This window comes from Toxorhynchites rutilus, chromosome 3 (assembly GCF_029784135.1).
Source record: "Toxorhynchites rutilus septentrionalis strain SRP chromosome 3, ASM2978413v1, whole genome shotgun sequence".
NCBI lineage: Eukaryota > Metazoa > Arthropoda > Insecta > Diptera > Culicidae > Toxorhynchites > Toxorhynchites rutilus.
Window position 1 is genome coordinate 39,881,933 of NC_073746.1, and position 13,665 is coordinate 39,895,597.

General features: G+C 36.1%; 1 protein-coding gene across 5 annotated transcripts in view; it reads right to left on the bottom strand.

Moving 5' to 3' along the window:
* Positions 1 to 13,665, bottom strand: part of LOC129775560 (klarsicht protein) — a 536,788-nt gene that overhangs the window by 270,186 nt on the left and 252,937 nt on the right. The gene's annotated exons all lie outside the window — the stretch shown is intronic.

Below are 13,665 nucleotides of genomic sequence, written 5' to 3' on the forward strand. Positions count from 1 at the left end.
CCGTGCGATTCTCGGGTATATACAAACGCGACGCGGGGCAGTCAGTCTCGAGGCCAAACGCGAATTGCTCGCGGCTCGCGGCCATCGGAGATTCTATTTTCAATTACGAAATCCATATGCCGTTCACACAGATGATGACGATGATTGTGGTGATATGACGGGCTTGTATGGTTGATGTAGTCATTCGTTGCCGGTACATAGCGTGTTTTTATTTATTTTTTTCTGTGCCATCAAAACCGCAATGTTAACGCATGACGTCAGCCCAAGTATCCCCCACGGACTGCGGCATAAATGGGGAAACCGAACGAGCTCGAGAAGAATGTGACAACGCGGGGTTTAGCTACAGTTAGCTATGCAAATTTAATCATGTTGATTGGAGTGAAGTCGGAAGATAATTGTTTGTGAATGAATTTGGTTGGAAAGTATTGCATGTGCTCTCTCTGTGTCCCGGGGGCATTGATCTGCTGGATTATTTGCATATTAAGCTGTTGAGTTTTTGTAGATGCTTTTTCAATTATCAGCTGGGATCGCCGCGGGTGCTAATTTATTTGGCGAATGCTGGCGAATTTCTTTCACTATGATTAATAATAATAATTTAAAGTCGACTTTTGTTCAGACTCAAAACGAATTTATTAGCGATTGTATAAGTATGATTCGAATTGTATTGATGGGCCAATTATGAACCTCAACCACAAGTCAGCCCTGTCACTGTTCAGCAGCTGTCAGGATCAATCACGAGCGTTTAATACTGCTGTGTACATCACTATCTTTTTTCACGATGATCAGAAAAATGACCAAAGAAGAAGGTCTTATGTTGATATTATGAAACAACTCTTATTTAAGTTCAAAATGAAGTAATTCGCGAATGTATAAGAATAATTCAAGATGTCCGACCGAATTACGATGAGCGTCCTATGTCAATCAATTAAAAAGTTATTGCGAGGTGCAAAACATAGTCGTTGTTCAATACTGAACTTGTTAACATTGATGAGTTTATACAATAATTTTAAGTATTTCCCAAACATAGACATCTAAATTAGACACCAAATTGGTGAGAATAAAGGTTCTTTTCAAACACAGACAACCTTTTTTGTGGCCCGGAATGTTCGTGCCACCACTGACGATAACCAAATCCAAGCGCTGATCAAGAATAACCCTCGGTAATCAGCATGAAAATTACCAGATCAACTGCAGATATCTAAGACCATCATAGTTATTAGTTACATAAAATTGTTATGATGTCTGGGTTTCACACAATTTAACTGAAACACATCTGATGGATCGCATCTTCATCTGCGGCTCGCTTTGAAAAATTTGCTCAAATCTAATATAATTATTCCTTTCCGAAAAAAAGGCCTCGCATTTTTTAGGGTCTTAAGGGTTTATTTTATAAAATTAGGGTCTGATAATTCGGCTGTTTGTTAATATATTACGCTCATTTTAGAAAATTTATAATTTTTGATTTGCATAACCGATCTACGATTCCTCAAGTATAAATGGAAGGTATTTTAGTGAACCTTCCAGGAAAAAATATTATATGAGGGGCTCAGAATGAAAGGGGTGTAAGTGATTTGATCGATTTCTCTTCCTCAACTTTCTCTTTAGTTCATAACTCAACTGCAAAATCGTTCCAATTTAAGTCTAAATGAGGTTCTGACCTATCTTCCACATTGCCAAATACAGCTGGGAATGTGTTTGCAACTAAGTTATGGCCAAAAGAGAGAGTCGATGTAGAGAAATCGATGATGTCACTTACACCCATTTCATTTTGAGCACCTCATATGACATGACAAATGCCTTCTTTGTTCGAAATGTTTTAAAGTGTTGGTTTTTTCGTGGTTTTGTGTGGAGTTGAGATCGAAGAGATTCTAGATTTTTATATCAATTTTAGAATGCTATATAATATATCCGAATACCAGAGAGGTTTTATTTTCCGTTTTTAAGTTATGATTTTTCAAAGTTAACATGTTTTCAGTTTTCGTTCAATTGATTGGCAAGTGTGTTATTTTTTTCAAAAAAGGCTAGCTAGTATGCTTTAATTTGAAATGACGATCATCTGAAAAAAAAACTGTTTTTGGATCATCGAGTAACTTTGAAAAATCATAACTCAAAAACGAAAAAAACGCCTCCCTGGTTTCGAGATATGTTATGTGAAAAATCCTCCCTCAGCTTTCCATAAAAAAAATAAAAAAATATAGCGCCCTTGGTTCCGAGACCATGAAAACTATAAAAAACAAATACAAATTTGGAAAATCGAATTTTTTTTTCGATGCCGAATGACTTAAAAATGCATGAAACGTCGAGATCTGGTGTCATCTCGAAAAAAAAAAATTTGGCCGAAAATCGAATTATATGAGGGGCTCAGAATGAAAGGGGTGTAAGTGATTTGATCGATTTCTCTTCCTCAACTTTCTCTTTAGTTCATAACTCAACTGCAAAATCGTTCCAATTTAAGTCTAAATGAGGTTCTGACCTATCTTCCACATTGCCAAATACAGCTGGGAATGTGTTTGCAACTAAGTTATGGCCAAAAGAGAGAGTCGATGTAGAGAAATCGATGATGTCACTTACACCCATTTCATTTTGAGCACCTCATATGACATGACAAATGCCTTCTTTGTTCGAAATGTTTTAAAGTGTTGGTTTTTTCGTGGTTTTGTGTGGAGTTGAGATCGAAGAGATTCTAGATTTTTATATCAATTTTAGAATGCTATATAATATATCCGAATACCAGAGAGGTTTTATTTTCCGTTTTTAAGTTATGATTTTTCAAAGTTAACATGTTTTCAGTTTTCGTTCAATTGATTGGCAAGTGTGTTATTTTTTTCAAAAAAGGCTAGCTAGTATGCTTTAATTTGAAATGACGATCATCTGAAAAAAAAACTGTTTTTGGATCATCGAGTAACTTTGAAAAATCATAACTCAAAAACGAAAAAAACGCCTCCCTGGTTTCGAGATATGTTATGTGAAAAATCCTCCCTCAGCTTTCCATAAAAAAAAATAAAAAAATATAGCGCCCTTGGTTCCGAGACCATGAAAACTATAAAAAACAAATACAAATTTGGAAAATCGAATTTTTTTTCGATGCCGAATGACTTAAAAATGCATGAAACGTCGAGATCTGGTGTCATCTCGAAAAAAAAAAATTTGGCCGAAAATCGAATTATATGAGGGGCTCAGAATGAAAGGGGTGTAAGTGATTTGATCGATTTCTCTTCCTCAACTTTCTCTTTAGTTCATAACTCAACTGCAAAATCGTTCCAATTTAAGTCTAAATGAGGTTCTGACCTATCTTCCACATTGCCAAATACAGCTGGGAATGTGTTTGCAACTAAGTTATGGCCAAAAGAGAGAGTCGATGTAGAGAAATCGATGATGTCACTTACACCCCTTTCATTCTAAGCCCCTCATATATACTTGTTATACTTACACTGCGTCGATTTTCATGTTGTCTGGTGGAGAGTGCTTCTATATTTTTGCATCACACGCACGCATTATTGTCGGTTTTGTGCGTTTCCAAAGAAGATTGAAGTGGTTGAGAAGTGTTGAATAGTAGCGCATCTTTAATTAGTGCTCAGTGCAATGCATACATTGACATAAGAAAAAAAACAATTGAAACATATGGCCAGCTTGTGTATTGTTATTCGTACTTGAACATCAATCAACCATCTACAACTGTTTCTACAGAACTACTCCCTTCCAGGGCCATCGAAACTTTTTAATAGAGAGTTTATCACGACATTTCCAGAAAACGTAGACTTGTCATTTTCCTATGTTGAAATTATCTGCCCCATATTCGACAAAATTTTATTTTATTAACACTGTGCGGTCGTTTGTCTACTCTCAGCCACCACATTAAGGAAGCATATTTATTTTATACATTATTCAATTATATATCAGTTTACACTGTTCCAAACGAATCCTTATATCTAGTGAAGCTGTATCAATACGCAGCTCCTATGATAGATAACGGCACTCGGTATAAACAAAAGATTGGTAGCGTAGGAAGATAAGAGTACAGTGCGATGCAGGGAGAATCTGTGAATTGTAAAGATAAATTTTTATATAACATGTCAAATTAGAACACATTAATTTTTAAATACATATAAAAAATTCACAAAAAAATAAATAAAAGTTGTTTAACTTTCATAATCTTATATGTTATGCCTCGCTGCTCTTTCAAAGGAATTTTTATTACGACCGCTAAGGGTTAAATGTTCGAACATCTGTGGTAAAGTATGAATGGCGCCTTGATCTCAAAAAAGCGAAACGAAATATAAAACGCTACGTTATCAGCGGAAGCCAAATTTTTGAAATATTTAAATGTCTTCCTTTTTTATTTTTATTCACCAGAAAGCAAAATTTTTTGAAGTTTCCAAAATAATGAACAGCTGGAGTCGCTTGAAATCTTTAAAAAAAACACACAAAACCACCAAAACCCCATATAATTTTTGAAATTTCCGTCTAAAATGATATTTGAATACTTTTGGTTCGATGACAAGAGATCAAAAGTCGGTTCAAAATTTACAAATTATCAAAATCAGGCATATTCGGAAATATCAGAATAAATTCTGATTTTCCACACTTAATCCAGGAAGCTCCTCTCCAATAGCAAAATAATAAGTATGAAATATAAAAAAATGTCAATAAGGAAAAAAGGTTTAGGAAAAGTTTGAGCAATTTTTGGGTTGAATCGTTTTTTCATGAATTTGCTTATATTGCTTATATTTAAGATTCAATCCTTTTGCCAACGTTCTCGACATTTGCAGGAAAGCCGTTTCTTTCACGCCATAGGAATAAACACAAGCGTTAAACAAATTTTCTTGTTTTCTTGAGATGTTACGAAATATTTCAACTATTTTTTTTTGGTTTTGAATAATTTAGCAAGTGTTAATGATTTTTTTCGCTTAAGAAAAAGTGCCAGATGATTTTGAAAAGCTTTCGAAGCAGACCCTCCCTATAATAAAAAGTTATTGATTTTTTTCAGTTATAAAAACCTGTTCAGAGTTCAGAGATCAAATAAATATAAAAAAATATTCAAACATATTTTACATTTATTCGGCTGAATGTTTTTCGATAGTTGGAAACATTCACGTGGATGTTTTTCTTGCAACTATGAGACTGGTGAATGGTATTCGAGTAATTGATATAACCATATAGCTCGATCGATCAACGCAAAAGATTGAAATATTCATGGAGCCTAGGTAAACCTCTGTATTCGGTAAAATCATAAGGGTGATATCCATTTTAAGCTTCTGAAACAATGCCAATCCGTTACGGAGAATTATATAGACAACAATTCATTCATTTGAAGCGAAAATCGATCAAAAACTATCAGATTACGGAAACAGACAAGATACTGTGATTTATAACAACGATAGGCCGCATGTTGATATATCACTCGCATCCAAATCTTTCATTCATGAGCTTTTTTGAGTAATGGAAAATGTCAAATCATTTCATTATCCGACACTGCATCTCACAAAGTTTCACAATCGAATTCATAGATACTGAAACTTCGGTTGCCATTTCTTATTACGATTCCGGACGTGCAATTTCTGATAATTGTCATATCAGCAGCATGTAGACACGTGTATGCAATTAGGAACCCGGCATATACAAAACATATCATTCAAGCCGGTATTTATCATAACTAAAACTAGCGTTACAACTTTGACTTTGACAACTTAAGAGTAAGGGATCCATTATCGATGGTTCTAACGCCAGGTTTGCAATTATATCTTGAAGTACATAAACCCTGTTCCACCCAGCTAAGATGCTTAGTCATGTTCTGCTCCAGGAAGACCTTCCCAGCCGACCAGGAGGAGGTGCTCCAGTTTGGGCTCGGGCTGCTCCATCGAATCGGACTTTGGGGCGACCGGAAGCGGCGAATCCGCTTTCTCGCCATCGTCCTTTGGATGCTAACGATTCTGATCATCCCCAAGGCGGTGCTCGGTTCCGGCAAGGAAGGATTCGATTCGTTCGCCAGAAATACAGCCGAGCTGATATTCTTTACCGAGGTGTGCATTTCGATTGGAATATTCGCAGCTCGGCGTGAGCCTTTCGAGAAGTTGGTGGCGCTTCTGAAGCGGATCATTGGAAGACACGGCACCCGGCAGTGCCTGGAAGAGATCCGAATGTTCAATCGGAGAATGAATCTTTTCTCGAGAATGTACGAAGCGTACATTCGGTTTCTTGTGGTTCCGTACTTGGGAATTCCACTCGTTGTGTCGGTCCTCAAGTGGTTTATTTTGCGAAACGATGAGCGTAGTGACTTCATGCTGGTTGTGGAGATACAGTATGATAAACTGGGGCTGTGTTTCAAATCATCCCACTAGTTATTTCTTCAATTACAGATTCTACTGGTTGGACATTCGCCGAAACATTATTCACAATATCATCTATTTAGTCTTCTGTTCTATCGCTATTTTCGGCTCATCATATCTTAGCATTTTGAAAGGATCGGTCATTTTGGTGATCATTCAATACGGAACGAAGCTATTCGAGCTGGTATCGATCAAGATCAACACTCTCGGCGCAGTCGACGAAAGCAATGGGCGAAGGAAGCAGCTTCGGGAGATTGTAGAACTCCATCAAATGGCACTGCAATACGCAAGGTATCTAGAGGATGTCATCAGCTTCATTATGATCAATCAAATCCTCAACTGCATTCTGATTTGGTGCTTGATGATGTTCTACGTTTCAACGGTGAGTTCGCGTGTTTTATCAGGTAAAACATGAGTACTAAACGTATCGCAACTTTAGAATTTTGGACCCAACGCAGTGAATGTGATTGTGCTGTTCATCGTTCTGATTGGTGAGATGGTGGTTTACTGCGTAAACGGAACCAACCTCAGTGAAAAGGTACAAAAACGAGAGTGTGTTAAGCAAATAGAAATAAGAAATCGAAAAAAGCGAACAAATTTCAGGCTGCAGCAGTTGCTCATGCTATCTATCACTACCCCTGGCACCTCGAACCGAACGATATGCAGAAAGCCATGAGGCTGATCATCCAACGAGCACAGCAACCTACCGGGATTACCGCAGCCAAGTTCTACTTCGTTAACATCGAGAGGCTGGGTTTGGTCGTCCAAGCCTCCTACTCGTACTATTTGATATTGAAAAACCACTTCTAAACACTTGCCTTGAATGGTTGTAATTTGCCAGATTGTCACAAAAATAGATGGGTCCAATATTTACCTGTAAGGAGAAGATAGCAAAAATAAATTAGTATCACTCACTAGCAGCAGCAAAGGTAGTCTATAATGTACCAGAAAAATATTAATTTGCTACATTCGAAACATTTATTTGAACTTAACCATTCGATTGGAGGAGCTGTCATTTTTGAAATGATACAATTATCATGTAGCAACGCCCACAATATTTTCAGACAGTAGCAGTACATCATCACGGTTAGAAAAGACAACCCAACATAACTGCATATGAAACCGAACATGGACAAATCAAACAAATAATTACACTAATCGATACTGGGGAGTATCGGTTCGGGTGGGTTCTAGTGACAGCAATCGAACAGTGTTTTTGTTTATTGCCTTATGCTATTTGGAGGATGAGCAAACATTCTTTGTGTTAGCTTACAGAAGGAAGTCTATAGAGGGAAAATCGATGATTGCTCCTTGGAAGGTATAAGGTTAAAATAAAAATCTTGAAAATGAACATGTAACGAAAGAATGAAACACTTCGAACGCTCGACCATTTCTTGATAGATCGCAAAGATATTTGTATTATTTTATTAAATATTGTAATAGGTGCGATATTCTTACGCACCTATTACAATAAAGAAAATTATATGTTTTTTGAAGCAATTGAAAAATATCAATACCCATTATCAAAGCGAAAATACCACCTTCTGATTGGTCCATTATCACGAGAAATATGTGCTTCCTAAGCATAGCCGTCAAAAACGAATCAACGAGGCACAATTTATTCATCAGAAAAAGTAATAAATAATAATTTGCGTGATTTCTCTTCCAGTTCCGGTCTAGACAGCGATAGGTTACCTACATTTGTTGGAGCTAAGAATCAATTTGAAAATATTCAAAAAATATTCTTCTATTTAATTACTGATGTGTCTATCATTCGCGCAACTTAGTACAAGAATTCAGTGCGTTTTTTTGTAAATTTCTTCATTGTATCGTAATTTGAAATCCGGACACTTTTTTGAATCATGGTTTGAATTCCGGACACTTTAGCTTTAAATTCTGCACACATTTTGTCAGCAGCATTTCGTTGAGAAAAAAATAGTTATTGAATTTTGTAGAACTTATTATTTCATTGTTATTCTATTATAATTCTAAACCAAACATCAATAATGAACAAAAGTTAGTTAATTTTAGGGCTTGTAACATACTCTTATGCAACCTCTTCAATAAGTAACTTTATCGTTAACTCTCGATCCGTCCGGATTTAAAATTATCTTCTAAATGTGTTTTCTTATTGCGGACATGGATTTGTTTTTTTTCCCAAAATATATATTTTTATCAAGGCTCATATGGCGTTAGCCTCACGGGGCCGGGAGTTCAATACTTTGACAATTTTTCTTATTATCTATGTTAGTAATATGTAACCGATTACTCGCGGTTGGCTCGAGGTTAGTATTACAAGTGTTTTCGTAATTCGGATGTTGCTGTCTCCAATGCTCTGTACGTGTGCCGGACACGGGATACTTCCTATTGGGATGCAGCTGACCATTAATCAGCAACGCCCCCCTAGTCTGTACCTCATATCTAGCGTGGTGCGTCTTTCTCGACTCGAGGAATCCAGGATAGAATGGTCACTAGCCGGCGCAATCATCAGTTCGTGTAGAGTTGTCATGAGCGGTACAACCTTTGGCTCTTGTTGAATGATCAGTGGACTGCACAACCTTTAGCCCGTGTATCTGTAAAGAGGGTGATGGATTTGTGAAACACATATATTTGTTTGGATTTTTTACATTTTTTTATCAATAGCTTGTACCATGCTTAACACCAAACTGATGTGATATAATAATAACTATCAATCACATTATTGCAACGTGCAAAAGATGTTATGGTTTTGGTAAGCTATTGAATACAGGTCGGACTCGATTATATATAATCGCAATTTCACTTTCAACGTTAGTTATCGAATCCAATACATAATCAAATCACAAAAAAGCTATTTTTCTATTAATGTTTGACATTCATACATTAATGAAAAAATTGTTCTCTTGAGATTCGATTATGTATATGATTTGAAAATAATTGTTGAAAAAAATGGTCGACTGTATATAATCGAGTCCGACCTGTATAATGAAAAGGTGTCCGCACTGAAAAGCCATCCGAGTTCTAAAACATTACGGTAAACGTCGCTCTAGACAGTAAGCAGTCAAGAGTATATAATAAGACTGAAGGTCAATAGAAAATTTTCGAATCTACTTTTTTCGAGTCTACAAAAGAGCACTACCTAATTCAATCCTTCTTAATATGTTTTCACGAATTTTGCATTAAGTGTTCTGGGATTTTGATGTTGGAAAAAATATGCTCATATTCGCTCATTCTGGTTAATTATCTCTATATCCATCGCAATAGTTGTTACGAGTAAACAAACTCTGATCACATCTGATACAGATCACGATCTGTTTGGTCATAAGTCGGGTACTTCACTAAAACCATTTGGCACCTCGGATTCTCGAATTGTATCCAATATTTTTTATTACAAACAAGTTTTTGTTCAATATTCGTCTTTTTATTCACTCTGTATGTTTGATAACACTTGACTGATCGTCGTTTAATACTGTTGCTATTTTTTTCTCGTAGGACTACGTCTTTCAGTAATTGTGCCGTATCACGTCTCCAGAAAATAGTTTTAACCTTAACACCAATTTTTACTACGAACGGATTTTGAAGATTTGGAGTCTAATCGCATCGGAAGTTCTCTAGGATGTTTTTGACATACTATACATTTCAATTCTCATGTCAGTGAATGGTTTAAATAGATAACAATTGGAAGCATTCCATACATTTGCACATTTGTCATCTCGCCTACTCTTGTAATCAATAACGAGCAACTAATGCATCGGCATGGCACTATTTTTATATGCCACCGTGAACCAGTACAACGTAAACCGATCGAATGTCGTATTAGATTTAAGAACACTGAAGAGAAAGGAAATATAGTAACTTAAGCCCCGCCCTTTCACAACTTATTGTAACGAGCAAGAGCATAAAAATATATAATTTGCGGTTCCTGTTTTAGCCAGCGAGCAGTCAACGGCGTTTTCGAAGACCGAAAATGTATTCCTAGGTTTTAAAGTTGGTTTCTTTAGAGGCTACGAAAAAATCACGGTAAAATTAAACCAAAAAATTACAAAACGGATGTTTTGAGATATAGAAGTTTTCAATATTAAATTCAATTTTTGAGTAGTTTTTTTAAAAGTGCATTTAAAGTGTTATTTTTCCTAAATAGTTCATTAATTTTCCAACGACTTTGTCAAACATCATATTTTAATCAGACACCTGGATTTTGAGTTGCGATTTTTTTAAAGAAAGATCAATGATTCTCAATACGCTCTTTTAAAAAACAGTCGTAATTTAAATTCACAATGAAAATTGTGGTTTTAGGAAGTTTCCATCATAAGTATTAAATTTAAAAAAAAAAACCGTAGATGGTCACGTTAAAATATGCTGTTTTTCGATTGATTTGGCATGGAATTGCTCCATGTGCTTTTAGATTATTTTGTAATGAAAAAAAATAGCAGACTTCAAAAAGGTTATGATAATCCGGCGTAACCGTATTAAACATGTGAAGAGTCCTATAAACGATTCAAAAGGAACTCACTGACTCAGCTTCTTCCCCAGCTAAAGCTGTATAATTTCGACTTGTTCAGATTTATACAATGTGCACCCGTGGCCGAGTGGTTAGCGTCATAACTAACATGCCGGGTGTTCGGGTTCGATTCCCGTTCTGGTCGGGGGAATTTTTCGTCAAAGAAATTTCCTCCGACTTGCACTGTGATCACGCGTATTCTAGAGCTTGCCACTCAGAATGCATTCAAGGCGTGTTGTTTGGCATAGAAATCTTAACTAAGTACTAATAAAAATGACGCAAGTAATGCTACGTTGAGACGGCGAAGTTCCTCTAGGAACGTTAGTGCCATTGAAGAAGAAGAAGAAGAAGAAGAAGAAGAAGAAGATTTATACAATACGGCTTGCATGGAACGAGCCTTCGAAATGTTGAATAAACGCAAAAACTTTACAGGATTTTGTTACCACGACCGCGTAATTATCGTAGGATTACGTTTGGCTATTTTTTGCATACTGATTTTGAATGTTTTCAAAATAACATTATTAACCCTCTTGTACTCACGCGAAAAATAACCCGCATATACGCGCACGGTGTCACAGACCGTACGTGTCTCTGTAATACTGCTATTGTGTACTTTTTAGGCATTATTGGAATGTATAAATAAAAAGAAATAATTTAATGGAAAATTGTAAGGGGTTGTATCCAGGACACGTCCGCATATTTTCGACGTAGAACTACGCAATTATATTATCCACTTGTTTACCACTTCGAATATTAATTTAGAATGCATCGAATTTTTTGTAATAGATTATGTTCTTCGTTACAAATAAATTTGATGAACGTTCTTTCACGTTTGATATGATGCCTAAGACTACCAAAATGTGTGAACGGAAGAATTGTCAAACGATCATTGAATTTTACATTTCCCTCTGAAGTTATTGCATCTCTCATGTTTAAGTAGTTCTCGCGAAAGTTCATTCACCTCTGGTATCTGAAATGACCATTTCCCCAGGCTTCTCAGTTTAAAAGTACGGTCTGCACAACGACAAGCGAGTACAAAAGTACTCAACAACAAAAAATACCCCCCGACTTGCAAAGCAGATTCCCCCAAACACATTAATTTTGAAGTCTGTATTAGGGAAACTATCTCAGTGGGAAAAAATACCCCCGACTTGCATGTTTTGACAAACGGATTCCCCATTGATTTTGAAGTCCGTGTTAGGGAAACACAGCTTGATGGGAACAAAAATACCCCCAACTTGCATGTATATTTGCAGAGCGGATTTCCACAGGTACATCGACTTTGAAGTCTGTGTTGGGGAAACCATAAATCGGGCCAATCAAAACTTGGCAGTTATGGCGTTGAGATAACGCTTGACATTTTACAGTTATTAAGTAGTTCATCTCATGAAAAGAATATATTATTAATTGTGATAGACGTGTAGAAATATTTCCTATTAATTGTTGCAAAGATCTTCCCGATCTGTTAAGAAATGTTCGAGTTATAAGCATTCGAAATACGGGTAGGGTTAGCACGTAAATCGGCAGAACAAATGTATGGGAAAAAGGCAGTTCTTCCAGTTTTAATAAATTTAAACCGTTTAGAGATTAGCGAATTGTAATGTATAGCGTATCAAACAAATTTCCGGTTCGATTTGTATGCAAATCATGAGAATTCGTTCACAGTCAAAATAATTATTAATGTTAACTTTATTTCATAAAAACATGACCTATTTTCTGATTTGGCACCCTTCCTGAAAGACGTAGTTCTACGTCAAAAAATCCAGAAAATATTTTTTCTTCAACTTCATTCAGCTTTAATAATCAATGTTGCCCTGGATGAGATGGCTTCTTCGTTCTGCATGGATAAAATAATCGCTCCAAACAAACGGATCGCGAAACCAAATGCGTCGATTTCAATTGGATTAACAACGTCTACTACGATCCCACGACAGAACATATTGGAACTTTTTCCGTATATTTCTAGTAGATGCTGTTTTATACATCATCGGTCAGAAAGTAAGTTCCCAAATAACCAGTAATCACTAAGTAATAGCTGTAAATCAACACTATATCTGCATATAGAACAATACTCTCTACGCTCTATATTAAATGAGCATAAGGCAGATATAATGCTATAAGGCAAACTACTCTTAAAATGATAAAGTTGCTGCTTTAAAAAGCATTATGAGCGTTTACTTAGGGCTAACTAAAAACATCACTTCTGATGACCTTCAGTAAGAAACAACAATACAGTCGGTGTTCGTCGAAAAAACAGAACAAAAAATTCCGATGCAATTCACAACTCACAGATTCTTTTCAGCCCTTTGCAACGGATATGAAATTTTCTCAGGATTGTTAATAATTTTAATTTCTCTACAACATTTTTTTTCGTGCCATTACTGTTTGGACCACTGTTAGATGATACATCAGCTATATTCAACTTGCCGCCCGCGGGCCGCGTGTGGCCCGACAAGTTCTTCTGGTTGGCCCATCTGGTGTTACTCTTGAATTATTATGTATACTATTTCGTATTTCAACTATTTTGAACTATTTTGAACGAAAACCTTATTAAACATTATTTTTATGTAGGTCTACGTCTTTCAGCAATGGTGCCAAGTCAGAAAACATAGCTCTTTATTGAGTATAAACAAGCTATTCGCATCCAACTAGCGATAAGATGGCAGCGAGATTTAAATGGTCTTTCTCAAGGCCGAGAGTTTAATTTAGTTTCCAAATTGGTCTTTCTCAAGGCTAGAGGCGAATGAGCTGAAAAAGATGTAAAACCTCTATAATTAAAAACATGATCATTATTATTAAAGTCACAGTTAAGCATCAGTTATCAGACGAAAGTCTTTCTCAATGCCGATGTAAGACACA